Here is a 26,938-nt window from a genome sequence, read left to right as displayed (position 1 = left end):
ATTCATCTTCGTATCTCTATTTGTGACATATAAGAAATCCTCATTAAATGTTTATTGAAATGAAATGAGACGGCCTGAAATAATGAAAGCTTTTCTGGATCGTGATGTCCGTTGCACAGTGGAATGTCCCATAGCCTCTATTCTGCTGTTGCCTGCAGAGTCATTTCCCCTTGGGGATGTGGACTTGAGGTAGTAGAACAGTTCTGTTTCCTTCCATTCAAGGAAGGCACAGAAACACACAAAGGAAATATCTTTACTGAGATTGAACAGATTCTTTTACAGTTGCTATTTGGATCTCCTGGATTCCAGGGGTCTCTAGGGCTCCCATAATGTTGCACCAGGTTGCAAACACTTTAACATCCTGATAAACCCATCTATTTGTATTCTTTATTCAAACATGTTACTGCTCTAGTAAGTATGCATATGACTGAGAAAACAGTAATTTCAAAAAGATTAAAATAAGACCCCCCCACTAGAATATGTAAAGAACTCTTACAACCTACAATAAAAAAAAAATATCCAATTAAAAGTGGATAGGGCTTCCCTAGTGGCGCAGTGGTTGAGAGTCCACCTGCCGATGCAGGGGACGCGGATTCGTGCCCCGGTCTGGGAAGATCCCACATGCCACGGAGCAGCTGGGCCCGTGAGCCATGGCCTCTGAGCCTGCACGTCTGGAGCCTGTGCTCCGCAACGGGAGAGGCCACAACAGTGAGAGGCCCGCGTACAACAACAACAACAACAAAAAAGTGGATAAAGGCTCTGAATAGACATTTCTCCAAAAAAGACATACAAATGGCTAATAAGCTCATGAAAAGCTGCTCAACATTATTATTCATCAAGGAAATGCAAATCAAAACTACAATGAGATACTATTTCATACTCACTAGGAGGGCTATAATAGAAAAAACAGATAATAACAAGTGTTGGTGAGGATGTGGAGAAATTGGAGCACTCATATACTATTGGAGGGAAAGTAAAATGGTGCAGCCACTTTGGAAAATAGTTTGGAATTCCTCCAAAAGTTAAACATAGAGTTACCATATGAACCAGCAATTCCACTTCTAGATATATACCCAAGAGAAAGGAAAACATACGTCCACACAAAAACTTGTACATGAGTGTTCATAGCAGCATTATTCATGATAGCCAAAAAGCAGAAACAGCCCCAAAGCCCATCAACTGATGAATGGATAAACAAAATGCAGTACATGCATAGGAAGGAATATTATTTGGCAATAAAGCAGTGATTCATGCTACAATATGGATGAACCTTGAAAACATCATGAAACTGCATATTATAGGATTCTATTTATATGAAAGTTTTCAGAATAGGCAAATTCATAGAGACAGGAAGTACATTAGCAGTTGCCTGGGACTGGAGGGGTGGGGATGGGAAGGGAAGAGTGACTTCTGGTGGGCACGGTGTTCCTTTTTTGGATGATGACATTGTTACAATGGTTGCACAATTTTTTTTTTTTTTTTTTTGGCCATGCTTCGAAGCTTGCAGGATCTTAGTTCCCTGACCAGGGATCGAAACCAGGCCCTCAGCAGTGAAAGCACGTAGTCCTAACCACTGGACCGCCAGGGAATTCCCCACAATTCTTGAATATAGTAAAAACCACTGAGTTGTACACCTCAAATGGGTGAATTGCATGGCATATGAATGTCATTAAAGCTGTTTTATTTATTAGATAGATAGATAGATAGATAGATAGATAGATAGATAGATAGATGATAGATAGATAGATAGGTGATAAACCAACCCCAAACAGAAGCAGCAGCCCGCCTTCTTCCTGTTTCCATGGCAGGGAGTTCTGACCTGTTTGTCTTTAATCCGTTTATCTCCCTGTTGACTGGGATCCACCCAGCCCAGCAAACTCATGTTTGCTCTGCAGTAACATCCCTAGGATGTGCCAGGCCTCAGGCCTGACTTTTCTCTGCAGTCCTTGCCAGCTAGGTCAGTGTCGGGGAGGCAAACAGCCGGGGCTGGCCCTTTGGCAAATGTGTGACAATACAAGGGCGTGAGAAGCAGTCAGAGAGCCCCCTTATAGGCTCCCTTGGACAGCATGCTGGGGTCCTTTCTTCCAGTTGAACCTCCTGTCGCTGAGCCAGGAGGTGAAGCCAGATACCAGTGTGTGGGACTGGAAATAGGAAAGCACTTCCCCAGGGCAGGACAGGCTCTGGGGGCTCATTACAGTGAAAAGGAAGACAACACACACGACCAAGCACTGCCCAGTGAAGACTCTGTGCTATTTACTTTACATACTGATCTCATTTAATTCTTCCAATGATCCTGTGAGGTGTGAAGGAGGGACTTTTTAAATTCCTGCTTTACAAATGACGGAACTCAAGTTCAAAGAGGTTAAGTAACTTGACTAAAGTTGTATGACTAGAAGTATGTGAGCCAGGTTCTGCTCTTAAAAAAAGAAAAAAAGATTCCAACTAGCTTATACATCCCACAATAGTGGACTGGTTTAATTAATTATCCTTCATTTATACAGTGGGACACTATACAGATGTGAAAAAGAAGTAGGCTTGCAGGCTTCCCTGGTGGCGTAGTGGTTAAGAATCCGCCTGCCAATGCAGGGGACACAGGTTCGAACCCTGGTCCGGGAAGATCCCACATGCTGTGGAGCAACTAAGGCCGTGCGCCACAACTACTGAGCCTATGTTCTAGCGCCTGCAAGCCACAACTACTGAGCCCGAGTGCTACAACTACCAAAGCCCACGCACCTAGAGCCCATGCTCCGCAACAAGAGAAGCCACCGCAATGAGAAGCCCGTGCACCGCAACGAAGAGTTGCCCCCTCTCGCCACAACTAGAGAAAGCCCGCGCTCAGCAACAAAGATTCAATGCAGCCAAAAATAAATAAAAATAAATACATTTATTAAAAAAAAGAAGTAGGCATGCATTAAATAATAATGTGGAATGATCAGCATGATGTATTTTTAAGTGAGAAAAGCAAGGTACAGAATGGTATATGGAGTATTCTACCATTTGTCTAAAGGAGGGAAGCAAAGATACATATATTTATAATTGCTTGTTTCTGAATAAAATAACTCTGAAAGGACATATAAGAGGCTAGGGACATTGTTTGCTTCTGGGGAAGGTATGATTGTCAGGCTCCAAGATCCCCCCCAGATTTCTAGCCTTCTGATAGTCACATCCTGTATGGGCTATTTTGGGCTGACTTGTTAGTCACACCAATAGGACATCACAGAAATGATGGTGTGTGACTTCCAAGACTAGGGCATAAGACATTGTGGATTATGTCTTCTTCTCTCTTGGATAATTCATTGACATGTCATAAGGATACTCAAGCTGCCCTATGGAGAGGTCCAGGTAGAGAAGAACTGAGGCCTCCTGCCAACAACCATGGGAGTGACCCATCTTGGAAGAGGATCCTCCAGCTCCAGTCAGGCTTTCAGATGACTGCAGCCCCAGCTGGCATTTGACTGTGGCTTCATGAGAGACCCAGAGACAGAACCAGCAGCTAAGATGTGCCCAGATTCCTGACCCACTGAAAGTACATGAACTAATCAATATTTACTGGTTTTTTAATAAGCGGCTAAGTTTTGGGTTAATTTGTTATGCAGCATTAGATAACTAATATAGATTTGGGGGCTGCTATAACAAATATCTAAAAATGTGGAAGTGCTTTGGAACAGGGCAGTGGGCAGAAGCTGGAAGGACTTTGAGGGGAGAGTTTGTGAAAGCTCAAGATACCTTGAACAAGACTATTTATACAAACCCAGTGGTATCTGGAGAAAATGTGGACTTATAGGAAAATGTTACTGGAAACTGGGGGATATGGAATACAGTTAGGGGACTGGAGGGCTAGGGGATGGCAGTGGGAAAGAGACTTTTCACTTTGACCCTTTTGAATATTTAATGTAGTACCTATATAAAAACATAAACTGATAACATTTAAATAATAATTGTTAAAATGAGGCTTAGAATGTGATCTCCATGATTCAAGGTGACCTCTAGGATCTCTGGTCACTGCTGCCCCTCTCCCTGCTATGATGCACAGGCCACCACAGCTCTCAATGGTCCCATTTTCAGGAGGACTGGAAAGGTCCGAGTGTCCCTGTCCCCAAAGGCCATGGCCAGTGCTCTCCCGGTGTACTTCAGGGGATGCAGGGAGCTTTGGGATATCTGGATTTGTTCCTTAAATGTCTTTTCTTTCCTCTTTTTCATCTCTTTGTTGTTGTTGTTGTTCTACTTTCTGGAAGATTTCCTTGATTTCACTTCCAGTTATTCTTTGGACTGTTTTATTTCTCCATCATATGGTCAATGTTCAAGGACTTCTACCTGTTCTCTGTTTCTTTTTTGGAGCTTCCTAATCTCATTGTATGATTATAAGATCTTCCCTTACCTAGCTGAGATATTAATTAAAACTTTAATTATTGGTCTCTTTTCTATGTTGTCTCTGTTCCTCAGAGATCCTTTTTTCTCTTTTTTCCCCTTCATTTTGTTTGCCTTTTCTCCTTTACAGCTTGAGGTGTCTAAAAACGTCTGGTGTGCACTGGTTCCCTGCTTATATTTAAAAAGGAGGCTTTAAAACTCTCATTGGGGCTTCCCTGGTGGCGCAGTGGTTGAGAGTCCGCCTGCCGATGCAGGGGACACGGGTTCGTGCCCCGGTCCGGGAAGATCCCACATGCCGCGGAGCAGCTGGGCCCGTGAGCCATGGCAGCTGGGCCTGCGCGTCCGGAGCCTGCGCGTCTGGAGCCTGTGCTCCGCGACGGGAGAGGCCACAGCAGTGAGAGGCGCGTGTACCGCAAAAAAAAAAAAAAAAGTCTCATTGGAAACTACATGTGGGAACAGGCTTTGTTCACTGAAGGTAGCTCCTTAGCCTAATGGGGAAGGAGATGATTTTTTTCTTACCAAGCTCCCTAATGTCCTCATATAAAGGATTTTTCTCTGGGGTTTTTTGGTTTCCCAGAGGAAAATCCCTAATATACTACCTAAGATGTAACAACCGGGTTACAGGCATTCTGGGAGCAGACAAGAATGGGGAAGAAGGGGAAGCTGAGGGTCCAACCTTTTGTCAAGTATTTGATCCCCTTGTGTTCAGTCCTATGCTTCCGTCTTTGCCCTCTCCTCTTCCTGGAGCCCTTTAAATTAATTTAGTCTACATTTTGGGGATGGGGTGGTCTTACCAGATTTTGTGTTAATTCCCCTGTCTTCACTCTCAGCCAGACCTTCCCTCTACTGTACCTTGTAGCCTTGACCTCTTAGGGGTTTAGGGGGAAATCCCCCTATTCTCACCAGTCTCCCCTCTGCAAGCATTTTAGTTTCTATTTTCTTCTGCTATGCTAGATCTTTTATCACTCTCCTGCCTTCCCCAAAACATCTTGAAATTTCTTATGTCTTCTCTCCTATTCTCTTTGTCCTAAGGCTTTTTTTTTTTTTTTTTTTTGGCTGTACTTGGGCCTCTCACCGTTGTGGCCTCTCCCGTTGCGGAGCAAAGGCTGCGGATGCGCAGGCTCAGCAGCCATGGCTCACGGGCCCAGCCGCTCCGCGGCATGTGGGATCTTCCCGGACCGGGGCACGAACCCATGTCCCCTACATCGGCAGGCGGACTCTCAACCACTGCACCACCAGGGAAGCCCCTGTCCTAAGGCTTTTTTAAAAAAAAATTTATTTACATATTTATTTAGGCTGCTCCAGGACTTAGTTGTGGCATGTGGGATCTAGTTACCTGACCAGGGATCGAACCCGGGCTCCCTGCTCTGGGAGCTCGAAGTCTTACCCACTGGACCACCAGGGAAGTCCTTTTTTTTTTTAAATTCCTTTACTAATGTTTAAGTTGTGTCTCTGTAAGAAGATAAGAAAATCTCTTATAATCCATCTGCTCTGTTTAACTGGACATAGCTCACATTTTCCTAAAATGCAGTACAGACTCAACAAAACACACCTGTGCGCAGGATTCAGCTCATCCCCAGTTTCAACCAAGATACTGCCAGTGTGGGCTCTAATAAGTGGGTCAAAGCTAGCTGCCAGCCAGATAAAGATCTTACCTGGATGGGGAGGCAGAGCCTAGGGATTTGGGGAAACCCTGAGGTAGAGCGATAATACCCTAAAAGGATTAACAATTGAACATTAAATTCAACTATGCTTATATGACAACTCCCATCTGATTGGGTTTATCTGGTGTCTGGTATTGACCTGGAGTGTCAGGTTTTTTGGCTTTTTGTCTAATTAGACAGATATTTAACTGGTTATGTAAATGTCCTTTCTTTTATCATTAAGAATATTTCTTGATTGGGAAAATAACTGGTAAGTATGGTGATATGATTTCTGTGTAGATAAGCAGTTTCCTTTATACTAAGCACAGGAAGATGAGAATACCCAGGAAACTATAGCATTCATAAGGCATACTGATGGGACATTAGTTAAACTTTTTTTTTTATTATTATTTAATTTATTTTTAATTAATTTATTTTTGGCTGTGTTGGGTCTTCGTTGCTGCATGCGGGCTTTCCTCTAGATGCTGTGAGCGGGGGCTACTCTTCATTGCAGTGGGTGTGCTTCTCATTGCGGTGGCTTCTCTTGTTGCAGAGCACGGGCTCTAGGCGCGCGGGCTTCAGTAATTGTGGCACGTGGGCTCAGTAGTTGTGGCTCGTGGGTTGTAGAGCGCAGGCTCAGTAGTTGCGGCACACGGGCTTAGTCGCTCCGCGGTGTGTGGGATCTTCCTGGACCAGGGATTGAACCCGTGTCCCCTGCACTGGCAGGCGGATTCCTAACCACTGTGCCACCAGGGAAGCCCTGCAGCCTATTTTTAATGTTGCCATTTACCAAATTATTTTAGCTCTCTATACTGATACAGGTATACAGAAAATGAGCTATAATTGTGCCACTCTTGGAAGGCAATTAGAAATTTATATTTTAAATACTTAATATGAAGTGCCTTGCTGGCAGTGTGGTCCGGAATGAGAAACAAATTGAAAGACTTCTTTCAACGCTATCAGTGAATTTCTGTGACTGTATAGATTGAATTCCAGAGAACTGACCAAGTCTAAAATCGAGGTATCTTGATTTAGTGATGTAGATTTAGGTGAACTAGGCAATGACCAACTTCCTAATACCATCCCCAGAATTAGACCACCACCCACCCCACTGCATCCCCCCCGCCCCCGCCCCCCTCGCTGCACCTGGTCAGAAATGCTGGAAGCCCTGATCCTCGCTCCAGGGCTGGCTCCTTTACAGCTGTGCTTGCAGCTGGCCAGCTGGCCGGAGACCCCACTGGAAGGAAAGCAGGAGGCGAGGCTTAGGCAGCCCTGCACGGCCTGCCACCTCCTCCTTCTAAGAGAGGTTTGTGAGAGGGAGAGAAGCCAGGAGGGTGTGACAAGTGGAAAGGAGTCTTTCCCCGACCTCTCCCAACTTATCCAGATTGTACCGTTTCCCTTTCTTCCTCGAAGTTGATACTCTTCTCCATATTACAGGAGATATGTCAGCTACAGTCCAGCTCCTGCCTGGCCTTCAAAGAAGGCGAGTGTTTGTCACGCATTAGCCTCTTCCTCCTCCTCCCCCGTCAAACGATCTCTTAACCAAGCTTGGGAGAAATGAACCTTCCCTTCCTCCCGGAACATATTCAGGACTTCATTTCTCCTTGGGATTGCTCAATTTCCCTTCCTGTGTTTGCAGTTTCCCCCGGCATGTGACCTGCATTTGGCAACTCTTGTCCTGGGGTGTTGGGGACGGTGGAGTTATGCCTCTCACACCACGTTTCTGTACCACGAAGTCAAATTGCACTTTTTGGCTAGACCCACCTGTCCGCTGTCCCTGCCGAGGGCTCTCCTCTGCCCAGCTGCCAGCTCCAGGACCTGTCTTCCTTGTGCACCAGCTCAAGTAGCCGGAGGACATTTCTCTCTCCCTCCCTCTCCCTCTGTCTCCTTTTTTTTTTTGGCCCCAGCACTTCCTATGTTTCAGTGGGGAGAGTGTAGCAGATCTGGATTCCTGGTGTTGCGGGGGCATGGCACACATGAAGCTTCTATCTGGGGTGATGTTTCTGACTGTGTAGCTTTGAGCCTAGTTCTCAATGGTTCTGTGAACTGCCCATTAACCTTTTGAGACATCTTCTGCTTAATTCAGTCATTCCATTTCTATGGATTCCAGCTGGGAACCATGACAGCCAGTAGTAGTTGAGTCCCTGACCTGACCTTCCAAGCCTGACTTTCTCATCAGTTTCCGCTTGAAGTAAGAGAAGGGACCCAGACCGTGTGTCAGGGAAGGATATTAACGTACTCACGTTGTTCTTTTGTGTTGGGGGAGGCCGTGCTGTGGACACTGCACTCCACCCAGAAGTTGGAACCACATGCTTTAGTCTTCATTTTGTCAAAACTAACCCGCTGACCTTAGACAAGTCATTTTCCCTCCATGGGTTTCCTCATTTATCAGACGGTCTAAGTGAAGATGCAGATCAAAAGATGCCACATTTCCACATGGTTCCTGTTCTTGGAGCCTAAGTTTCATCACAGTGGCTCCACTTAATAGGCTATTTTTGTTTTTCCTGTAATAACTTGTAACTATAGTTCAAGCAAAAAAACTTGACGCATGGTTAATTTTATTGCCCCGTGCCAGTCCTAGTTTCCAACCCCAGACTCAGCTGTATCCCAGCTTTAAAAGCCCAAGAGCTGGAACTCTACAAAACAAGGATTAAAATATGTGTATTCAAGCTATTTATAGGGACTGGGTCTGGGAAGCGTGTCTTCATTCTACTTATGGGTGGCATGGTCTTTACTTACGGATGGTGACGGTTTATGAAATCAGCCCGGGCTTGGGCCTTGGATCCTGGCTCTGAGTGGCCTTGAGTGAGGACCATACAGGTTCCCACATACTGCTCCATGCTGCCAGCTAATGGGTTGGGACTGACTTACTGTCCCAAGAAGGCTGTGAGTTTCTCAGGAGCAGGAACCATGTCTTAAATGGATTTCATGTCCCCTCTTACCTCTCTCACTTCGACTTTTATATACCTATGTATATGTGGAACATCTCTGGAAAACCACCCAAGAAACTGACAGCAGTGGGGGCCTCAGGGAAGACTGGAGTCAGGAGGAAGTGAGAGATTAACTCTTCCCTGTACACTCTTGAGTATTTGACCATGAACGTAATGTAATTACAGTATTTTTAAACTGCTTAATAGAGAAATAAGAAAACTCACATCTCCATTTTTATTTCATTTTACACAATAGTGTATTTGTTCAACCCCTCATTTGGGGGCATTCTGATTTCTCTGTCTGGTTAGAGGTTGTTGCTCACCTCTCTTCAACCTGGGAAGGCCTCCCAGAGGAGGTGGCTTCTGACGGATGAGTAGGAGCTAGTCAGGTGAGGGAAGGCATTCCAAGCAGAGGGAGCATTAATAAGGTGTGGAGCTTGTGAGAAAATGCAAGGAAGGTGGAATTGGTGGACATCAGCCTGAAGGGGTGGGATAGGTCATTTAGGGCTCCTGAAGCATCCTGGCAACTTGAATCCCTGGACTTTATCCCCAACACAGTGAGAAGCCACTGAAAGGATTTTAGATTGGTGAGTGATACTGATCAACTGTATAAATCAGCAACTCAGATTATGAGCAGTTCCCATGGCTTGTTGGTAAGACAGCTGGATTCTCATCTCCTAAGACCGTCAGACTAATGGTGTGATCATGGGACCCTCACCAGAACATCAGGTTATACTACTTTTTGCGGGACTGTCAGTGTCTCTGGTATTTAGAGGCAGAGGGTCTTTAGAAGTTCAGTGTTACTGTCCTAGATGATATCTGGGGTGATGTTCACGGGGGATTTCATGGAATCAGATTTTTAGTGATGGGGAAAACTTAGGAATCCAATTCAGTTACAAATCCAAGTATTTTTGAGGAGCACTTGTGCTTCTGCAGACATGTTTAACATGAAAACCTTCTTCTGATCCTAAATGCCTTGAAATAAGTTAAAGACCACCTGTGTAATCTTAGAAGCTCAGATTCTGAGACATTGTCAGAGGGATCCAGTTCTTCCTACAAATGTTCTCCGAGCACTGAGTCTATGGCAGCATGAAACCTGACAAGCAAATATCCCTGCCCTCTGTGAGGTCAGTCTAGCAAAATACAAGAGGATATGAGAGAAATGGGATAATTTAAAACAGGAAGTTTTACTGTTGAACTCTGATATTAAAATGAGAACAGAGAAGAAAACGTGTATATCTTCAAGTTCAAGCCAAGGTTTTTTTATATGTTAAGGATTTTACCAGTTTTCTCTGGGGCTAACATGGGTCTCACCAGTGATGGCCAACATTTCCTGAGCTATAAATTGCATATCATTTTCCCAGGCTTTAGCTGCAACACCATGACCCTTATTTTCATTTGAGGGAGGCTGGGTAGATGATAATTAATACTTACGAAGTTTCGCATTTAGTTTAGTAAAAGTTGGAATGAAATACATCTAATGCAAAAAGAAAAATGCAAAGGGTAATTTACAATTCAAACCAGAACACTTTCGAGAGTGACAGGGATGCAATTTAGTAATTTCATCCTGAAAACAGGTATGAACTGAGGCTGTCCCAGGGAAAGCAGGCACCTTTGCTGTGTATCACTTAGCGAACTCACTCTGTTACCAAATTGATTGACTGGACCTGCCCCGGGATCCTAGCCTGGGCCGAGACTCCTTGTCTTGACCAGGGAGGTTCTCTTTCCAAGCGGATTCGCGCAGCCAGTGACGAAACCCGTGCTGAGACTGGAAGAGCACAAGCTTTATTCAGTGGTCAAAGGACAGAGAAGAGGGAGCTTTGTTTGCAAATCAAAACTTCCCAACCCAATTCAGGCAGAGACACCAAATATATAGGAGGGTTGAGGTAAGAGGGAGGGAATTGGAAAGAGTGGGAGGATTATTCGTGACATCCAAGAACGGTGGTGTGGTTTGGCCCCGGAATTGACGCAGCACTCCTCTTCAGTCCTTGTTTGGGCTTTTCTGATTGTTGTCATGGCAACTGTCAACTGTCATGGCGCTGGTGGGTGTGTCATTTAGTTAATGTATTACAATGAGCTTATAATGAGGCTCAAGGTCTACTGGAAGTCACATCTTCTGCCACCTTGGGCCTAGATGCTTATAACTAGTTCTTGTTTTTTTCTCTTTGCAGCTTCCTCCTGAAACTTAGATAAGAGCTGTTGGTTTCCATTTGAAGACAGGGCAGGGGTAGGATTCTGGGGCTACAGCCTTGGTAACAATTCTACTTAGAACCAAAGAAAGGCCAACTATTAGTTTATTCATAAATAAAGGTTGGTTTATTCATAAATAAGGGTTGACCACGCCCCACCCCCATAAGCAGTCTGGAAGTGGGGTGTTGCTGGTGGCCCAGTGGCCCCAGAGTGCAAGGGTGGAAGGCCCTGATTCCCTTGGCCTTTCCCTCCAAGTGCCAAGATGACAGATCCAGCCACTGCAGCCACGTCGGAAGAAGAAAAGGTGCAGTCCTGGGACCATGAAAGCTGAGGCTTTCCAGAAACCCTACGGACTTGTGCTTATTCACCACTGGCCAGAGCTGTCTTGTAGCTTCCAAGTGCAAGGGAGGTGAGAAGGTGTGTTTTCAATGAAGGAGTAAACCAAGGAAAGAGAAAGTTGGAAGGGCTTTGGGTCCAACCTACAGAGTGTCCGCCATAGGCTCCAAGTGGGAAACACACACAGAGCTGTGGGAGCAGAAGAGAACACACCTAACTCTGCAGAGGTGCTGAGGGTGATGGAAACCCAGCCTCCGCTGACTCGATGGATGGAGAGCTCCGCACATGGGTGCTGAGGGTGAGAAAGGGTGTCGTAGGCAGAGCTCACCACATACAGCACAGGGCCAGGCTCAGGAAATTAGGCCCAGCGGGTAGGAAGGGGCCAGATGCTAATGAGTTTGATTTTCATTGGCTATGAAATCATCGGAGGGCTTCCAATGTAGATTTCAGGGCATCCCCGGATCTGCCTAATCAGAACCTCCAGGGGATGCCCAGCAAGTTTGGGAAAGCTGGCTCCAGTCTCGACCAGCGGTTCTCAAAGTGTAGGTGCTGCCTAAAGCCACCCACAGCACCACCACCACCACCACCCCGCCCTACACACACACCAGGCATCAGAATGGCAGTCCTTCTGGTGAGGGTGCCGCTTGGTGAGGGGATGGTCACTGGGTCACTGCTCTCCTGTCAGGTTGGCTGGGCCAGGAATGAAGGTGGACCAGTTCTGCAGGTGGGGTGAAAACAAAACCCGGAAAACAGCAACAGAGTTATCCAGGTTCTTTCTGAATGTGACTGAGACCATTCCTGAACCGTCCCAGCCAGGGGCCCTCCTTCCCGGGGAGCCAGAGGGAACTGGGAGAAAGATGAGTCATCAGTCCCTGGCTGGGGTTTCCAGTGGGGCTCACCCACGCTCAGGGCTCCCCCACCACCCCTCCCTCTTTAAAATCTAACTCCTCACCTCCCCCACTGCGGAGTTAGCCTGGGGAAGATGGTTCAACAATAACTCCTGGGCTGGAGGGAGGGAAGGAAGGAGGTAGAGGACCCAGATGCTGGTGCTTTACCCGCTGGGCTAATTCGGAATTAACCTGCTATCAGCAACACTAGTTTTGCAGGTAAAGCACCATTTGTCTTGAGTCAGATATATATCCCCAATAAATCTCAGCGACCTCTGGGACTCTGGGCTGGCATTGGTATTGGTAGCTAGAGAAGACATAGGAGAGAACCACAGCAGTAATTTACAATGTGTAGTGCTGGCCCTCAACATGTGAGGTCGGTCACCTTCCCATCTCCCCTTTTATTTCATCAACAAACAATCCTTTGAGAACTCGCCATCTGCAAGAGGCTGTGATGGCCGAGGCCCCAGGAAGAAAGGCAAGCCCTTCAGTCTGGAGCAGAGGAGACAATAAAGGTGTGATAAATAAATAAGCAAAGGAGACTTCCCTGGTGGCGCAGTGGTTAAGAATCTGCCTGCCAATGCAGGGGATGGGTTCGACTCCTGGTCCAGGAAGATCCCACATGCTGCAGAGCAACTAAGCCCACGTGCTGCAACTACCGAGCCTGTGTGCTGCAACTACTGAAGCCGGCGCGCCTAGAGCCCGTGCTCTGCAGCTAGAGAAGCCACCGCAATGAGTAGTCTGTGCACCGCAACGAAGAGTAGCCCCCGCCCTCCGCAACAAGAGAAAGCCCAACACAGCCAAAAAAATTAAAAATAAGTAAGCAAAGAGCTGTGACAACACAACACTGGGGCTGTCAAGGAGGGGCATTAACCTGGACTAGAATAGGGGCAGGGGGTGGGGTGCAGGCAAGGAAGTCTGAGCCAGTCTTGAAAAGTCAGCTCTAGTTGACCAACCAAAAGGAAGTTTTCTTTTCCCCCAGAGGGATCACATGGGGATTTCAGGGATAAAACAGGTGGTGTTTACAGACTTTTCTTCTCCCACCTTCACCCCCCACCCAACCCCGGAAACTTCACTTCCATGCCCAGTTAGACTAACTTTTAGTACTTTGTGATCCAGACATTGAGCAGAAAAGGTCCAAAGGGGAAAGTGTTTACTGAGGGTGGAGTGGGGGGGAGAGTGAGTCTTCTGATAAAGAGTGGAATGGGGAAGAGGGAGGGAGGCGGGCGTCACTCCTGGCTGTTGAACTGCTTCTGGAACTGGGCCCTGCTGTACAGTTTAATCAGTGGGCTTGGAGGTGGCTTTCCCTCAAATCTTGGCATCTAGAGCCCTATGGCTCTGCTCCGCCCATCAGCCACGCTAATCGCAGTAGCCACCCATTCATTCACTCATTCATTGAGACAGAAGATACAGCCATGGGCAAAAGAAAACCTCTGACCTTATGGACTTCTGTCCCAGTGGGGAGACAGGCAAAGAACAATCAAACCAGTAAGGGATGAAGAGCAGCAAGAAAGAGAGGGGGAAAGGGAGGGGGAAAGAGAGGGGGAGAGGGAGGGGGAGAGGGAGGGGAGAGGGAGGGGGAGAGGGAGGGGAGAGGGAGGGGGAGAGGGAGGGGGAGAGGGAGGGGAAGAGGAGGTATACTAGTTTACTGTGTTGGGGGAAGGCCTCCTCTGTAATAAGGTAACAGGTGGGCAGAGACCTGAAGGAGTGATGGAGGAAGGAGCCGTGTAGATAGGTATCTGGGGGAATCACATTCCAGGTGGAGAGAGCAGCACCTGCAAAGGTCCTGAGGCAGGACTGCGGGGGAACCCCAAGCTTGCCAGTGCTGCTGAAACAGGATGAGCAAAGCAGGGAGTTCCCTGTAAGAGAAGAGACCCAGAAGGAGTTTAAGAGCACCAGCTTTGCAGTCATGCCTGCCTGGGACCTGCTGTTTAGTAGCTGTCTACACTTAGGCAAATTGCCTAATTCTCCCTACGGCTCATTCTCCTTGTCTATAAAGTGGAAGGAACAGCGTTATTGCCCTTGTGGGGTTCCTGTTACTGAACCATACTTGGGTCTGCTTGCCCGTAGCGCAGCAAAGCCAATCCACTGACACTGAGTTGTGGTGAAGAAAAGTACAGTGTTTATTGCATGGCGCCAAGCAAAGAGAACGATGTTCAAAAGACCCGAACTCCCCAGTGGCTTTCAGGGAAGGGGTTTTAAAGACAGTGTGATGGAATGCGTCGCAGGATGCGTGATCAGCTCGTGGACAGTCCTCTGATTGGTTGATGGTGAGGTAACAGGGTGATGTTTCAGGAATCTCAATTGTCAACCTTCTGGTCTGGGGTCTACATCCTGGTGGCCAGCATGCGGTTAACTTCCTCCACCTGATGGGGGGTTCAGTATCTTTAAGACAACTCAAGGTCATGGCTCAGATTATTATCTATAGCCTTTGAGGAGGAAGCAAAGGTCCTTTGTTTTTATGGCTAAACTATTATTATTTTGTCTTGCTTGTCTGTTTTCCTTTGATTCTGCATGTTCTGACTTCTCCGATTAAATTTGCTCTTTAGAACTTGGGGAAGGCCTAGGAGGCTAAATCTTTTCCATCAGCAAGAGACGTGGGATGAGGGGTTGGGGCGGGGAGGTCTATCCCCGGGAAGGCCCCACAGGGTCCTGCTCAGTTTCATTCCACATACTTTTATTATACGTACAGTGTACATGTTCATTATTTACTTTAACATTTTCCCAAAGAGATTTTTCCAACAACACATGCTAAATTTTTTTCTTTTTTTCCAATTTTTTAAATTTGAATTTTATTTTATTTATTTATTTTATACAGCAGGTCTTTTTTAAAAAAAAATTTTGGTATGTTTTATTTTCATTTACTTCAGTGTATTTTTTTTTAAAGATTTAATTTTATTTTTGGCTGCGTTGGGTCTTCATTGCTGCGTGCAGGCTTTCTGTGGTTGTGGCGAGTGGGGGCTACTCTTCATTGCAGCGTGCAGGCTTCTCATTGCGGTGGCTTCTCTTGTTGAGGAGCACGGGCTCTAGGCGCGTGGACTTCAGTAGTTGTGGCACGTGGGCTCAGTAGTTGTGGCTCGCGGGCTCTAGAGTGCAGGCTCAGTAGTTGTGGTGCACGGGCTTAGTTGCTCCGCGGCATGTGGAATCGTCACGGACCAGGGCTTGATCCTGTGTCCCCTGCATTGGCAGGTGGATTCTTAACAACTGCACCACCAGGGGAGTCCCAGTATGTTCTTATTAGTTATCTATTACCCAATTTTTTTTTTATTGCAGAAAAATATACATAAAATTGACCATCTTAACCACTTTTAAATTTGCAGTTCAGGAGTATATTCACGTGTTGGGCAGCCATCACCACCATCCACCCCCACAACTACTGTCATCTTGTAAAACGGAAACTCTCCATCCACTAAACTGTAACTCTACATACCCCCTCCCCCCAGCCCCTTGCTGCTACCATTCTACTTTCGATCTCTATGAATTTAACTACCCTAAGTATCTCATGTAAATGGAATTATATGGTATTTGTCCTTTCATGACTGGCTTATTACACTTTTTTTTTTTTTTGGCCAAGCCACGAGGCATGTGGGATCTTAGTTCCCCGACCAGGGATGGAACCCGCTCCCCCCAGCAAAGGAAGCGCAGTGTCTTAACCACCGGACCACCAAGGAAGTCCCTGGCTTATTTCACTTAGCATAATGTCCTCCAATTTCATCCACGTTGTAGCATGTGTCAGAATTTCCCTCCTTTTCAAGGCTGAATACTATTCCATTGTATGTCTATACCACATTTTGTTTATCTATTCATCCGTAGATGAACACGCTTTGGCTGTTGTGAAGCATGCTGCTGTGAATGTGGGTGTACAAATATCTCTTCAAGACCCTGTTTTCAATTCTTTCAAGTATATACCCCCAAGAGGAATTGCCACATCATATGGTCGTTCTATTTTTAATTTTTTGAGGAACCTCCCTACTGTTTTCTGCAACATCTGCACCCTTTTACAGTCCCACCAAAAGTGCACAAGGGCTCCAATTTCTCCGCATCCTCACCAACACTTGTTATTTTCTGGGATTTTTGGGATAGTTCACATCCTACTGGGTGTGAAGTATCTTTTTTTTTTTTCCGATATGCGGGCCTCTCACTGTTGTGGCCTCTCCCATTGCGGAGCACAGGCTCCGGACGCACAGGCTCAGCGACCATGGCTCACGGGCCCAGCTGCTCCGCGTCATGTGGGATCTTCCCGGACCGGGGCGCAAACCCGCGTCCCCTGCATCAGCAGGCGGACTCTCAACCACTGCGCCACCAGGGAAGCCCAGTATCTTTTTTTAGTTTTATAAAAACATCTTAAATCACATGATAACTGCGTGTCTCCCATGCTGTGTTTGAGGTACGTGGGCATCACATACCAGCAATCAGAAATTACTCTCACTGCTTCCCCCATTCCTCAAGGCAGGGGCTTGCCATTGTTACCCCGGAGCTCTGGTACAGGCACCAAAAGCAAGGCCAGAGGAGTGCAGAGCTTGGCTGGGTCTCAGCAAGACAGTTGCCAGAGTCAGGGTCAGGATTCAGTTATCTTCAGACGGAAGCAGAACATTTCTCTTTGAATCAGTACTTCCTCCCACTTTCTTTTCATTTTGAGCAAACAGAAACCCTAAGCTTTAAAACCCTTTCCAAGGAGCTCTGAGCTATGGTCAGCGTAAGGAAGCAACTGTCTTGCTTTTAATCTTCAGTTTTGAACCGGAGTCATTGGGAGGTCCCTTGGCTACTGGTCCTTGGAATGGTCTCTGGAATGTGGGCAGATGGTAGCAGGTCCTGTCTCTGCCCATCCCTGTTTGACCCCTGTCTCCTCCAAGCATTGCACACCATATCTGGTCTGGAGGGTTCCGTGTAATCACGCCCCCTGCTCACCCCCTCTGAACTTCTCAGGAACCCACACCCTGCCCTGGCCCCGCTCACTGCACTGTTTGTACACTTCATCCTAGAAGCACGGCATGACACAGCTTCTCTCTCCTCGGGACATACCCCCGGCTCCCTGCTCTTCTCGGCCCCCTGCTCTTGGCTGTCCTCATAACACAGTGCATCCTCCGTGGCTGGCCCACGGGTCTATGATGGTGGGAGAGACGGGCACAGGCCTCACCCTGGAAAAGCCTGGCATAGCAGGAGAAACATAGTAATGACAATCAGCAAATTGAGTGCTGCATTAAGGAAAAACTAAGAGCTGCATTAGATAAAAAGTAAAGGTCCCGAGGCCAAAGGTGGAGAATCGGGAGGAAGAGCTTGCCGCTGAGCCAGGAGCTGGAGGCCCATCGCAAACGTGGCCCTTGCAGGTGAGGCTTGGGAGTGGGGAAGGTCCCTGTCCGTAGGGAGAAGATCTCCGACTGTTGCTGATGGGCTGGCAGGAAGTGTGATGGGCATCGGGCATCCAGTTGCCTCTGCTGGACTTCAGAGGTGCCCAAGACGGGGGTGGTGGTGCCAGTCGACGGGCCAGGTGACCAGGTCAGGGTCTGTCAGCTGCGATGGCTGCATCACACAGCAGACATTGAACCTAGTCTGGGATAGTCAAGATAAAAGGTTTAGAAAAAGGCATGGTTAAAAAAAAGAAAATGAAAAAACATTAAAGAAAAAAAAAAAACAAGAAAAGAAAAAGGCATGTGATTTTCTTCCTTGTTTGTTTTTTACTAAAAACAGTAACTCCTCACCAATAACATGATGGCAATAGCTCTCTCCTAGTGATCACGTGGTAGGTGGCAGATGCTTTGCTAAATTCTTAACATGTATTATCTCATTTAATCCTCGGAACAATCTTAGGAGGCTTTATCACTATCTTCACTTTATAGATAAGTCTACTGAGGAGTTTATCTCTTAGGGAGGTTAAGTAACTTTAACAAGGTTCAAACAGAGATCTGTTTTACCCAGAGCTCAAATCTTTAGCCACCTAATTCTGCCTAAGTATAGGCATTTTCTTTAAACAGCTGGGATGGGTTTGACCTGGCCACAGGGCTTTCTTTAATTCCCAACTCCTTCACCTCAATTCACATTTAAACCAGTCCTCCAGTTTCTGCCTAAAAAAGCAATGCTTATCGTATTTAAATATTTACTAGAAGTCTCCATCTCTGTAATGGTGTATTTCCCGAATAATTTTTCTGATGGGGTCCAACCCCATTGTGAGAATTTTTCAGATTTTAACTATGAGAGGTGATGGTTGCATTAACTAATCCTATTGTGGTAATCATTTCTCACAATATACATATATCAGTTCATTAAGTTGTACATCTTAAACTTACACAGTGTTATCTGTCAATTATATCTCAATAAAGCTGGGGAAAAAAAGAAAGAATTTTGGGGAATTCCCTGGCGGTCCAGTAGTTAGGACGCAGCGCTTTCACTGCTGAGGTTGTGGGTTGGATCCCTGGTAGGGGAACTAATATCCCACAGACTGCGTGGCCAAAAAAAACACACACACACACACACAAAAAAAAAGGAAGAGTTTTGCTGAGGTAAATATTTTTCAAAGTAAATAGGTCATTAAGTAGGGTTAGGAATCCTTTGCTATAAAGATTTTTGATGAATGGAATTTTCTGTAGCGAGCTTACTGTTTATATTAACTCTAAGCATACCTTTGTATCACCTCTGTCAGGCAATTTACCTTTGCTCACCCTTTGGGAAATGGTTTTACATTTGATAAAGAGGCCCAAAACAGACAATGCATCTCTGCTTTAATCCTTTAAGAAAAATACCTGCCTTTATGTCTGGCCCAACCTTAAAAATCAGGTAAATAACAGAGAGTAGGGACTCCGTAAAACTGTCCCTAAAAAAATGGGCAGAATGGGAAAAACTGTATTTACACTGGTAAGTACTGTATTTACAGTAAAATTGTATTTACACTGGTAACTGGGATTAATGTAGACCTCAGAGCTTTTAGTGACTTCTTCTGACCTCTCCTGGACACATTTGGGATTGCATGGCTCTCAGGTCCTTTAAAGCAACCAGCAAAATTAGAATTAAAGAGTTGAAGTATAAAGTGTTTCATCTAAATCCCTCATTTCTTGAGATAAAGAAAGTAAGGAGGGGCTTCCCTGGTGGCGCAGTGGTTAAGAATCCATCTGCCAATGCAGGTGACACGGGTTTGAGCCCTGGTCTGGGAAGATCCTACATGCCATGGAACAACTAGGCCCGTGTGCTACAACTACTGAACCTGTGCTCTAGAGCCCACGAGCTGCAACTACTGAGCCCGTGCACCACAACTACTGAAGCCCATGCACCTAGATCCCGTGCTCCGCCACAAGTAAAGCCACCGCAATGAGAAGCCCGCGCACCACAATGAAGAGTAGCCCCCGCTCGCCACAACTAGAGAAAGCCTGCGTGCAACAATGAAGGCCCAACGCAGACAAGACAAATAAATAAATTAATTAATTAATTTAAAAAAAAGGTAAGGCCCAATGAGTTTATGTGACTTATCCAAGGTCATTCAGTTACATGGTGGCATATGCAGGACCAGTACCTAGATATGTATTATCTCATTTAATGATAAAACAGCGATATGCAAATAGTGGTGAACTCCACTGGGATGAATACTCTTTGGATTATCTACAGAGAACCATCATTATTAGAAATGGGAACAACTGGCATAGACAAAGTGGTTGATAACCAAGAATTAAAAATTAGGATTGTTGGGACTTCCCTGGTGGACCAGTGGGTAAGACTCTGTGCTCCCAGTGCAGGGGGCCTGGGTTTGATTCCTGGTTGGGGAACTAGATCCCACATGCATGGCACAACTAAGAAGTCCGCATGCCACAGCAGAGATCCTGCATGCTGCAACTAAGACCCGGTGCAACCAAAATAATAAATAGATAAATAAATATTTTTTTTAATTAGGATTGTTTGAGGAAGGTCATAATTGTTTGAGGAAGGTCATGTCCCATATCCTATAATCCCACAATTATCTTCAGTTACTATTTGATGATATATGTAGAGTAACAGAGAAAGATTCAGAGAATTCATTTTCACAAAAAGCTCTTTTTAGTTGCAAATTCCTCTTCTCAATTATGGTTTATTAAAGTTAGTTTGCTTTCCCAGAGGAAATTTTAACTGACTATAGGGAAAGAAAATTGCCCAGGGTTAAAAGGATTGCTCTTTTTAAGAAATGACTCTGCTAGTGTCCCTGCAAAGGCATTTGGGACCCAAAAGAGGTGTCCAGAGGTTTCTGGTGCTTCTTCGGCCATGAGTTCCAGGTCTCCCCTTTGAGGCATATCTGGATTAGAAAGCTGAATGACCACAAATATAAAGTCAACTTATTCCACATTTTGAAAGATCCAGATGCATAGCATTATCTAGATGAGTAGAATATCATATTTGAAAGCATAAAAGCTTTGGAGCCATGAAGTTAGTGGCTACTTACTAGCTGTGTGAACTTAGGTAGATTACTTAACCTCTCTGAGCCTCAGTGTCCTCAGCTATAAAATAAGACTCAGAAATGGTACCTCCCCAGAGAGTTGTTTGAGAGTAAACCAGACTGTGTGTGCAAATTCTTAGCACACAACCTGGTACAACAGGCCAAGGGGAGGGATAGTGTTGAGTTTCTCACATGATCCTAAATACATCAAATATTTTTTAAATTTTATTTTATCGAAGAATAGTTGATTTACAATGTTGTGTTAATTTCAGCTGTACAGCAAAGTGAATCAGTTATACATATACATACATTCTTTTTCGTATGCTTTTCCATTATGGTTTATCACAGGATATTGAATATAGTTCCCTGCGCTATACAGTAGGATCTTATTGTTTATCCATTCTATATATAATAGTTTGCATCTGCTAATCCCAATCTCCCAGTCTATCCCTCCCCCACCCTTGGCAACCACAAGTCTGTTCTCTATATCTGCGAGTCTGTCTCTGTTTCGTAGATAAGTTCATTTGTGTCATATTTTAAATATTTATTTATTTATTTATTTTAGCTGCACCAGGTCTCATTTGCAGCATGTGAACTCTTAGTTGTGGCATGCATACAGGATCTAGTTCCCCAACCAGGGATAGAACCCGGGCCCCCTGTATTGCGAGCGCAGAGTCTTACCCACTGGACCACCAGGAAGTCTTATGTGTCATATTTTAGGTTCCACATATAAGTGATTTCATATGGTATTTGTCTTTTTCTGACTGACTTCATTTAGTATGGTATTCTCTAGGTCCATCAATGTTGCTGTAAATGGCATTATTTCATTTTTTTTATGGCTGAGTAGTATTCCATTGTATATATGTACCACATCATTTTTTTTTAAAGGTTTATTTTATTCTTTTTTTTTTTCTTTTTGGCTACGTTGGGTTTTCGTTGCTGCGTGTGGGCTTTCTCTAGTTGTGCGTGGGCTTCTCACTGCAGTGGCTTCTCTTGTGGAGCACAGGCTCTAGGCGTGCGGGCTTCAGCAGTTGTGGCACGCGGGCTCTAGAACACAGTCTCAGTGGTTGTGGCGCATGGGTTTAGTTGCTCTGCAGCATGTGGGATCTTCCCAGACCAGGGCTCGAACCCGTGTCCCCTGCATGGGCAGGCGGATTCTTAACCACTGTGCTGCCAGGGAAGCCCACCACATCATTTTTTATTTAAGTATTTATTTAGTTAGTTAGTTAGGCTGCTCTGGGTCTTAGCTGCAGGTTGCAGACTCTTAGTTGTGGCACACAGACTTCTTAGTTGCGGCATGTGGACTCTTAGTTGTGGCATGCAACTTAGGGGCTCTAATTCCCCGACCAGAGATCGAACCCGGGCCCCCTGCGTTGGGAGCTCAGAGTCTTACCCACTGGACCACCAGGGAAGTCCCTGTACCAAATCTTCTTTATCCATTCATCTGTCAATAGGCATTTAGGTTGTTTCCATGTCTTGGCTGTTGTAAATAGTGCTGCTGTGAACACTGGGGTGCATGTATCTTTTCAAATTATAGTTTTGTTGGGATATATGCCCAGGAGTGGGACTGCTGGATCATTCTATTTTTAGCTTTTTGAGGAACCTCCATACTGTTCTCCATAGTGACTGCACCAACTTACATTCCCACCAACAGGGTAGAAGGGTTCCCTTTTCTCCACACCCTCTCCAGTATTGTAGACTTTTTAAATGATGGCCCTTCTGACTAGTGTGAGGTGGTACCTCATTGCAGTTTTGATTTGCATTTCTCTAATAATTAATTAGTGATGTTGAGCATTTTTTCATGTGCCCGTTGGCCAGCTGTATGTTTTCTTTAGATAAATGTCTGTTTAGGTGTTCTGCCCAGTTTTCTTTCCTTTTTTTTTTTTTTTTCCAGCACCACGTGGCATGCGGGATCTTAGTTCCCTGACCAGGGATTGAACCTGTACCTTCTGCAGTGAAAGTGTGCAGTCCTAACCGCTGGACTGCCAGGGAATTCCCATTCTGCCCCTGTTTTGTTTTTTTTTTTTTTTTTCTGCGGTACGCTGGCCTCTCACTGTTGTGGCCTCTCCCGTTGCGGAGCAACAGGCTCCGGACGCGCAGGCTCAGCGGCCATGGCTCACAGGCGCAGCCGCTCCGCGGCATGTGGGATCATGTGCCCCGGACCGGGGCACGAACCCGTGTCCCCTGCATCGGCAGGGGGACTCTCAACCACTGCGCCACCAGGGAAGCCCCATTCTGCCCATTTTTTTTCGATTGAATTGTTTGTTTTTTTGTTGTTGAGTTGTATGAGCTGTTTGTATATTTTGGAAATTGAGCCCTTGTCAGTCGCATCATTTGCAAATATTTTTCTCCCAGTCCATAGGTTGTCTTTTCATTTTGTTTATGATTTCCTTTGCTGTACAAATGCTTGTACATTTGATCAGGTCTCGTTTGTTTATTTTTGCTTTTATTTCTATTGCCTTAGGAGACTGACCTAAGAAAACATTGGTACAGTTTATGTCAGAGAATGTTTTGCCTATGTTCTCTTCTAGGAGGTTTATGGTGTCATGTCTTTAAGTCTTTAAGCCATTTTGCATTTATTTTTGTGTATGGTGTGAGGGTGTGTTCTAACTTCATTGATTTACATATGGCAGTCCAGCTTTCCCAGCACCACTCGCTGAAGAGACTGTCTTTTTTCCATTGTAAATACAGAAGATCTTAGTGGTGAAAGTTATATTTGTTTTATCCACAAAATTACTAATTTATGTATTTATCATGAAGGAAGTTTCAATTCTGTCCCTCAAAGACCTAATAAAATCATCTAAAATGGACAAGACATATGTTCACAGAGGCTTTCAAAAGAGTAGTACGACATCCCCACTCCAATACTTTTTTGTTGTTTGCTTTTTGTGATTTTGTTGTGTCTTCTCCACAATAAAGAGTGCTCCTAAAACTTGGCAGTTAAATTGGCTGACTGCGTATGTGTGTGTGCGTGTGCGTGTGTGTTTAAACATTTCATAAGCGTGTGCTTAGCACATTTCTTCAAGAGGAAACAAATCTTTGTCAATGAGAAACTGAAGGCATGATGCCTCCCTGAGTTAATGAAGTCAACCCAGCCTGTCTTTTGCTGCAATGAGAGAGGGGAAGTGTAATCCTTTCCCATTATATTAGAGCAGAAGTCACAGTGGGGTGCTACTGAGAAAGAGCTAAGGGGACAGGATTCTGGAGTTTTGAAATTCTTTAGCCAGAGCAGTGCTGCATTGATCAGTTTTGTGATTTATCTGCTCCCCTCAGGAAGATTTTGTTTACGCACAATTTTTTTTTTTTTTTTTTTGTGGCTGAAAAATATTTGAACAATAGAACACAGATCAAGTCCCATTTCCTCATTTTACATATGAGGAAACTGAGGCTCATGGAAGTGAAATGACTTACCACTATGTTAGAAGTAGAGCCAAAACTAGTGCCCAGGATGTGTATTGGTCAGAGGTCGTGGTTGTCCATTATAGAAGCCAATTCTGGATAACTCAAGCAAAGGCTCACAGGGGCTGTCAGAGTTCATGGGAATCTGAGAGTCAGACCTGGAGACATCAGCAACTAAGAGCCCTCTGGAGGGCCAAGAAGCTGGGCAGTGTTCACAGAAAGTCCAGAAATTGTTTCATAACCAGAGGAGCCTGTTCAAAATATTGATGCCTCTTCCGCCTCGACTGCAATGGATGGTGCCAACCTTTCTTTCTTAGTGTCATGTCTTTTTATTTTATTTTATTTTATTTTATTATTATTATTATTTTTTGGCTGTGTTGGGTCTTTGTTGCTCCACGCGGGCTTTCTCTACCTGCGGTGCGGGGGCTACTCTTCGTTGAGGTGAGCGGGCTTCTCATTGTGGTGGCTTCTCTTGTTGAGGAGCACAGGCTCTAGACGTGTGGGCTTCATTAGTTGCAGCTCGGGGGCTCAGTAGCTGTGGCTCACGGGCTCTAGAGCACAGGCTCTGTAGTTGTGGCGCACGGGCTTAGTTGCTCCGTGGCATGTGGGATCTTCCCAGACCAGGGCTCGAACCCGTGTCTCCTGCATTGGCAGGCGGATTCTTAACCACTGCGCCACCCGGGAAGCCCAGTATCATGTCATTTGCTCAAGATTCAAAGTCCTCAGGGAAAGTACCTGGTTGACTGAGCTGAAGCCATGCACTCTTGCTGCAGCTGAACTTGAGCCAGGAGAGGCAGATCTGGCCCCTTGAGTTCCCATAGGAGAGCAGCACCGCAATGACCCATGCGCAATCAGGGAGGGATAATGCCCCAGAAGGAAATTTTGGATACGGTTTAGTGGGAATGGATGTGGGCAGCCCATGGGGCAACCACAGGGAGCCTGGTGGCATACAGCGGATTCTGACCACATGGATAGATTGCGCCAAACAGGAAGTGACACAGCAGGGAGGAAAGGATCCTTGTTGATGTTTAACCTGACTCTGACCTTTCCCAGGGTGAGCCTCTTTCCTGCTGTTACATCCTTGGTACAGTTGGGAAAACTCCACCAAATTATCACCGACATGAAACTAGTTATTTAAAAATCCTGTACCCATTGCTGAACAATGGCTCTTTTCGAAAATTATTTCTTAAAATGTAGGTCTACGTCCAAGGTTAGGATAAAGAGCTGGTCGGGTCTTTAGGGAAGTAATGATGGTCTATCAGTCCAGAGAAACAAAACCAATAGGTTGTGTATATACAGGCAGACCTCAGAGATATTGAGAGTTCTGTTCTAGACCACCAAAATAAAGCGAATATTGCAATAAAGTGAGTCACATGAATTTTTTGGTTTCCCAGTGCATATAAAAGTTATGTTTACACTGTACTGTAGTCTATTAAGTGTGCTATAGCATTATGTCTTAAAAAAAGCAATGTAGAGACCTTAACTTAAAAATACTTTATTAGGGGCTTCCCTGGTGACACAGTGGTCAAGAATCCACCTGCCGATGCAGGGGACACGGGTTCAAGCCCTGGCCAGGGAAGATCCCACACGCCGCAGAGCAACTAAGCCTGTGCGCCACAACTACTGAGCCCATGCACTGCAACTACTGAAGCTCATGCACCTAGAGCCCGTGCTCTGCAACAAGAGAAGCCACCGCAATGAGAAGCCGGCGCACCACATGGAGAGTAGCCGCCGTGTGCTGCAACTAGAGAAAGCCCGCGCACAGCAACGAAGACCCAACGCAGCCAAAAAATTTTTAAAATAATTAATTAATTGATTTTTAAAAATATTATTAAAAAACTACTTTATTGGGACTTCACTGGTGGCCCAGTGGTTAAGACTCCATGCTCCCAGCATGGGGGACCCTGATTCGATCCCTGGTCAGGCAACTAGAGCCCGCATGCATGCTGCAACTAAAGATCCCACGTGCCACAACTAAGACCTGGCACAGCCAAATAAACAAATAAATATTAAAATAAAAATAAAAATACTTTATTGCTAAAACATGCGAACCATCATCTGAGCCTTCAGTAAGTCGTAGTCCTTTGTTTGTTTTGTTCTGCTTTTTTATTGAAGTATTGTTGATTTACAATGTTTCAAGTGTATAGCAAAGTGATTCATTTTTATGTATACATAAACATATGTACATGTATATATGTATATATTCCAGCGAATGGTAATCTTTTTGCTGGTGGAGGGTCTTACCTTGATATTGGTGGCTGTAGCAATTTCTTAAAATAAGACAACAATGAAGTTTGCTGTATGGATTGACGCTTCCTTTCGTGAATGATTTCTCTGTAGCATGAAATGCAATTTGATAGCATTTTACCCACCATAGAACTTCTTTCAGAATTGGAGTCAGTCCTCTCAAACCCTGCTGCTGCTTACAAATTTTATGTAGGATTCTAAATCCTTTGTTGTCATTTCAACAATCTTCACAGCATCTTCACCAGGAGTAGATTCCATCTCAGGAAATCAGTTTCCTTACACTCAGCTGCAGAGCAGCATACTCATTCTTCTTTGTGGAATGTGTTGCTACAAACGTTCAATTTGTAAAAAGTGGCAATATCTGCGAGGCGCCATAAAGTGCGGTACAATGAAACAAGGTATGCTGTATATGGAGAGAGGGATGTATTTTCAGGAATTGGCTCACTTGATTGTGGAGGCTGGTGAGTTCAAAATCTGCAGGGTAGGTGGGAGGCTGGAGACCCAGGGAAGCATTGCAGCTTGAGCCCAGTGTGGTCTGCTGGCAGA

The 26,938-nt window shown here is 45.3% G+C and overlaps 1 long non-coding RNA gene across 2 annotated transcripts in view; it reads left to right on the top strand.

The window, feature by feature from the left end:
• The window catches only part of LOC132594126 (uncharacterized), a 34,877-nt gene extending 32,293 nt beyond the window's left edge, over positions 1 to 2,584 (top strand). For both annotated transcript variants that reach the window (XR_009560318.1, XR_009560317.1), the window contains exon 4: positions 2,502 to 2,584. This is a non-coding gene — a long non-coding RNA (uncharacterized lncRNA). The remainder of the gene's footprint in view (positions 1 to 2,501) is intronic.
• The last annotated feature ends 24,354 nt before the right edge of the window (positions 2,585 to 26,938 follow it).

Source organism: Globicephala melas, chromosome 20 (assembly GCF_963455315.2).
Source record: "Globicephala melas chromosome 20, mGloMel1.2, whole genome shotgun sequence".
Lineage (NCBI taxonomy): Eukaryota > Metazoa > Chordata > Mammalia > Artiodactyla > Delphinidae > Globicephala > Globicephala melas.
This window is presented reverse-complemented; position numbering and strand designations above follow the sequence as displayed.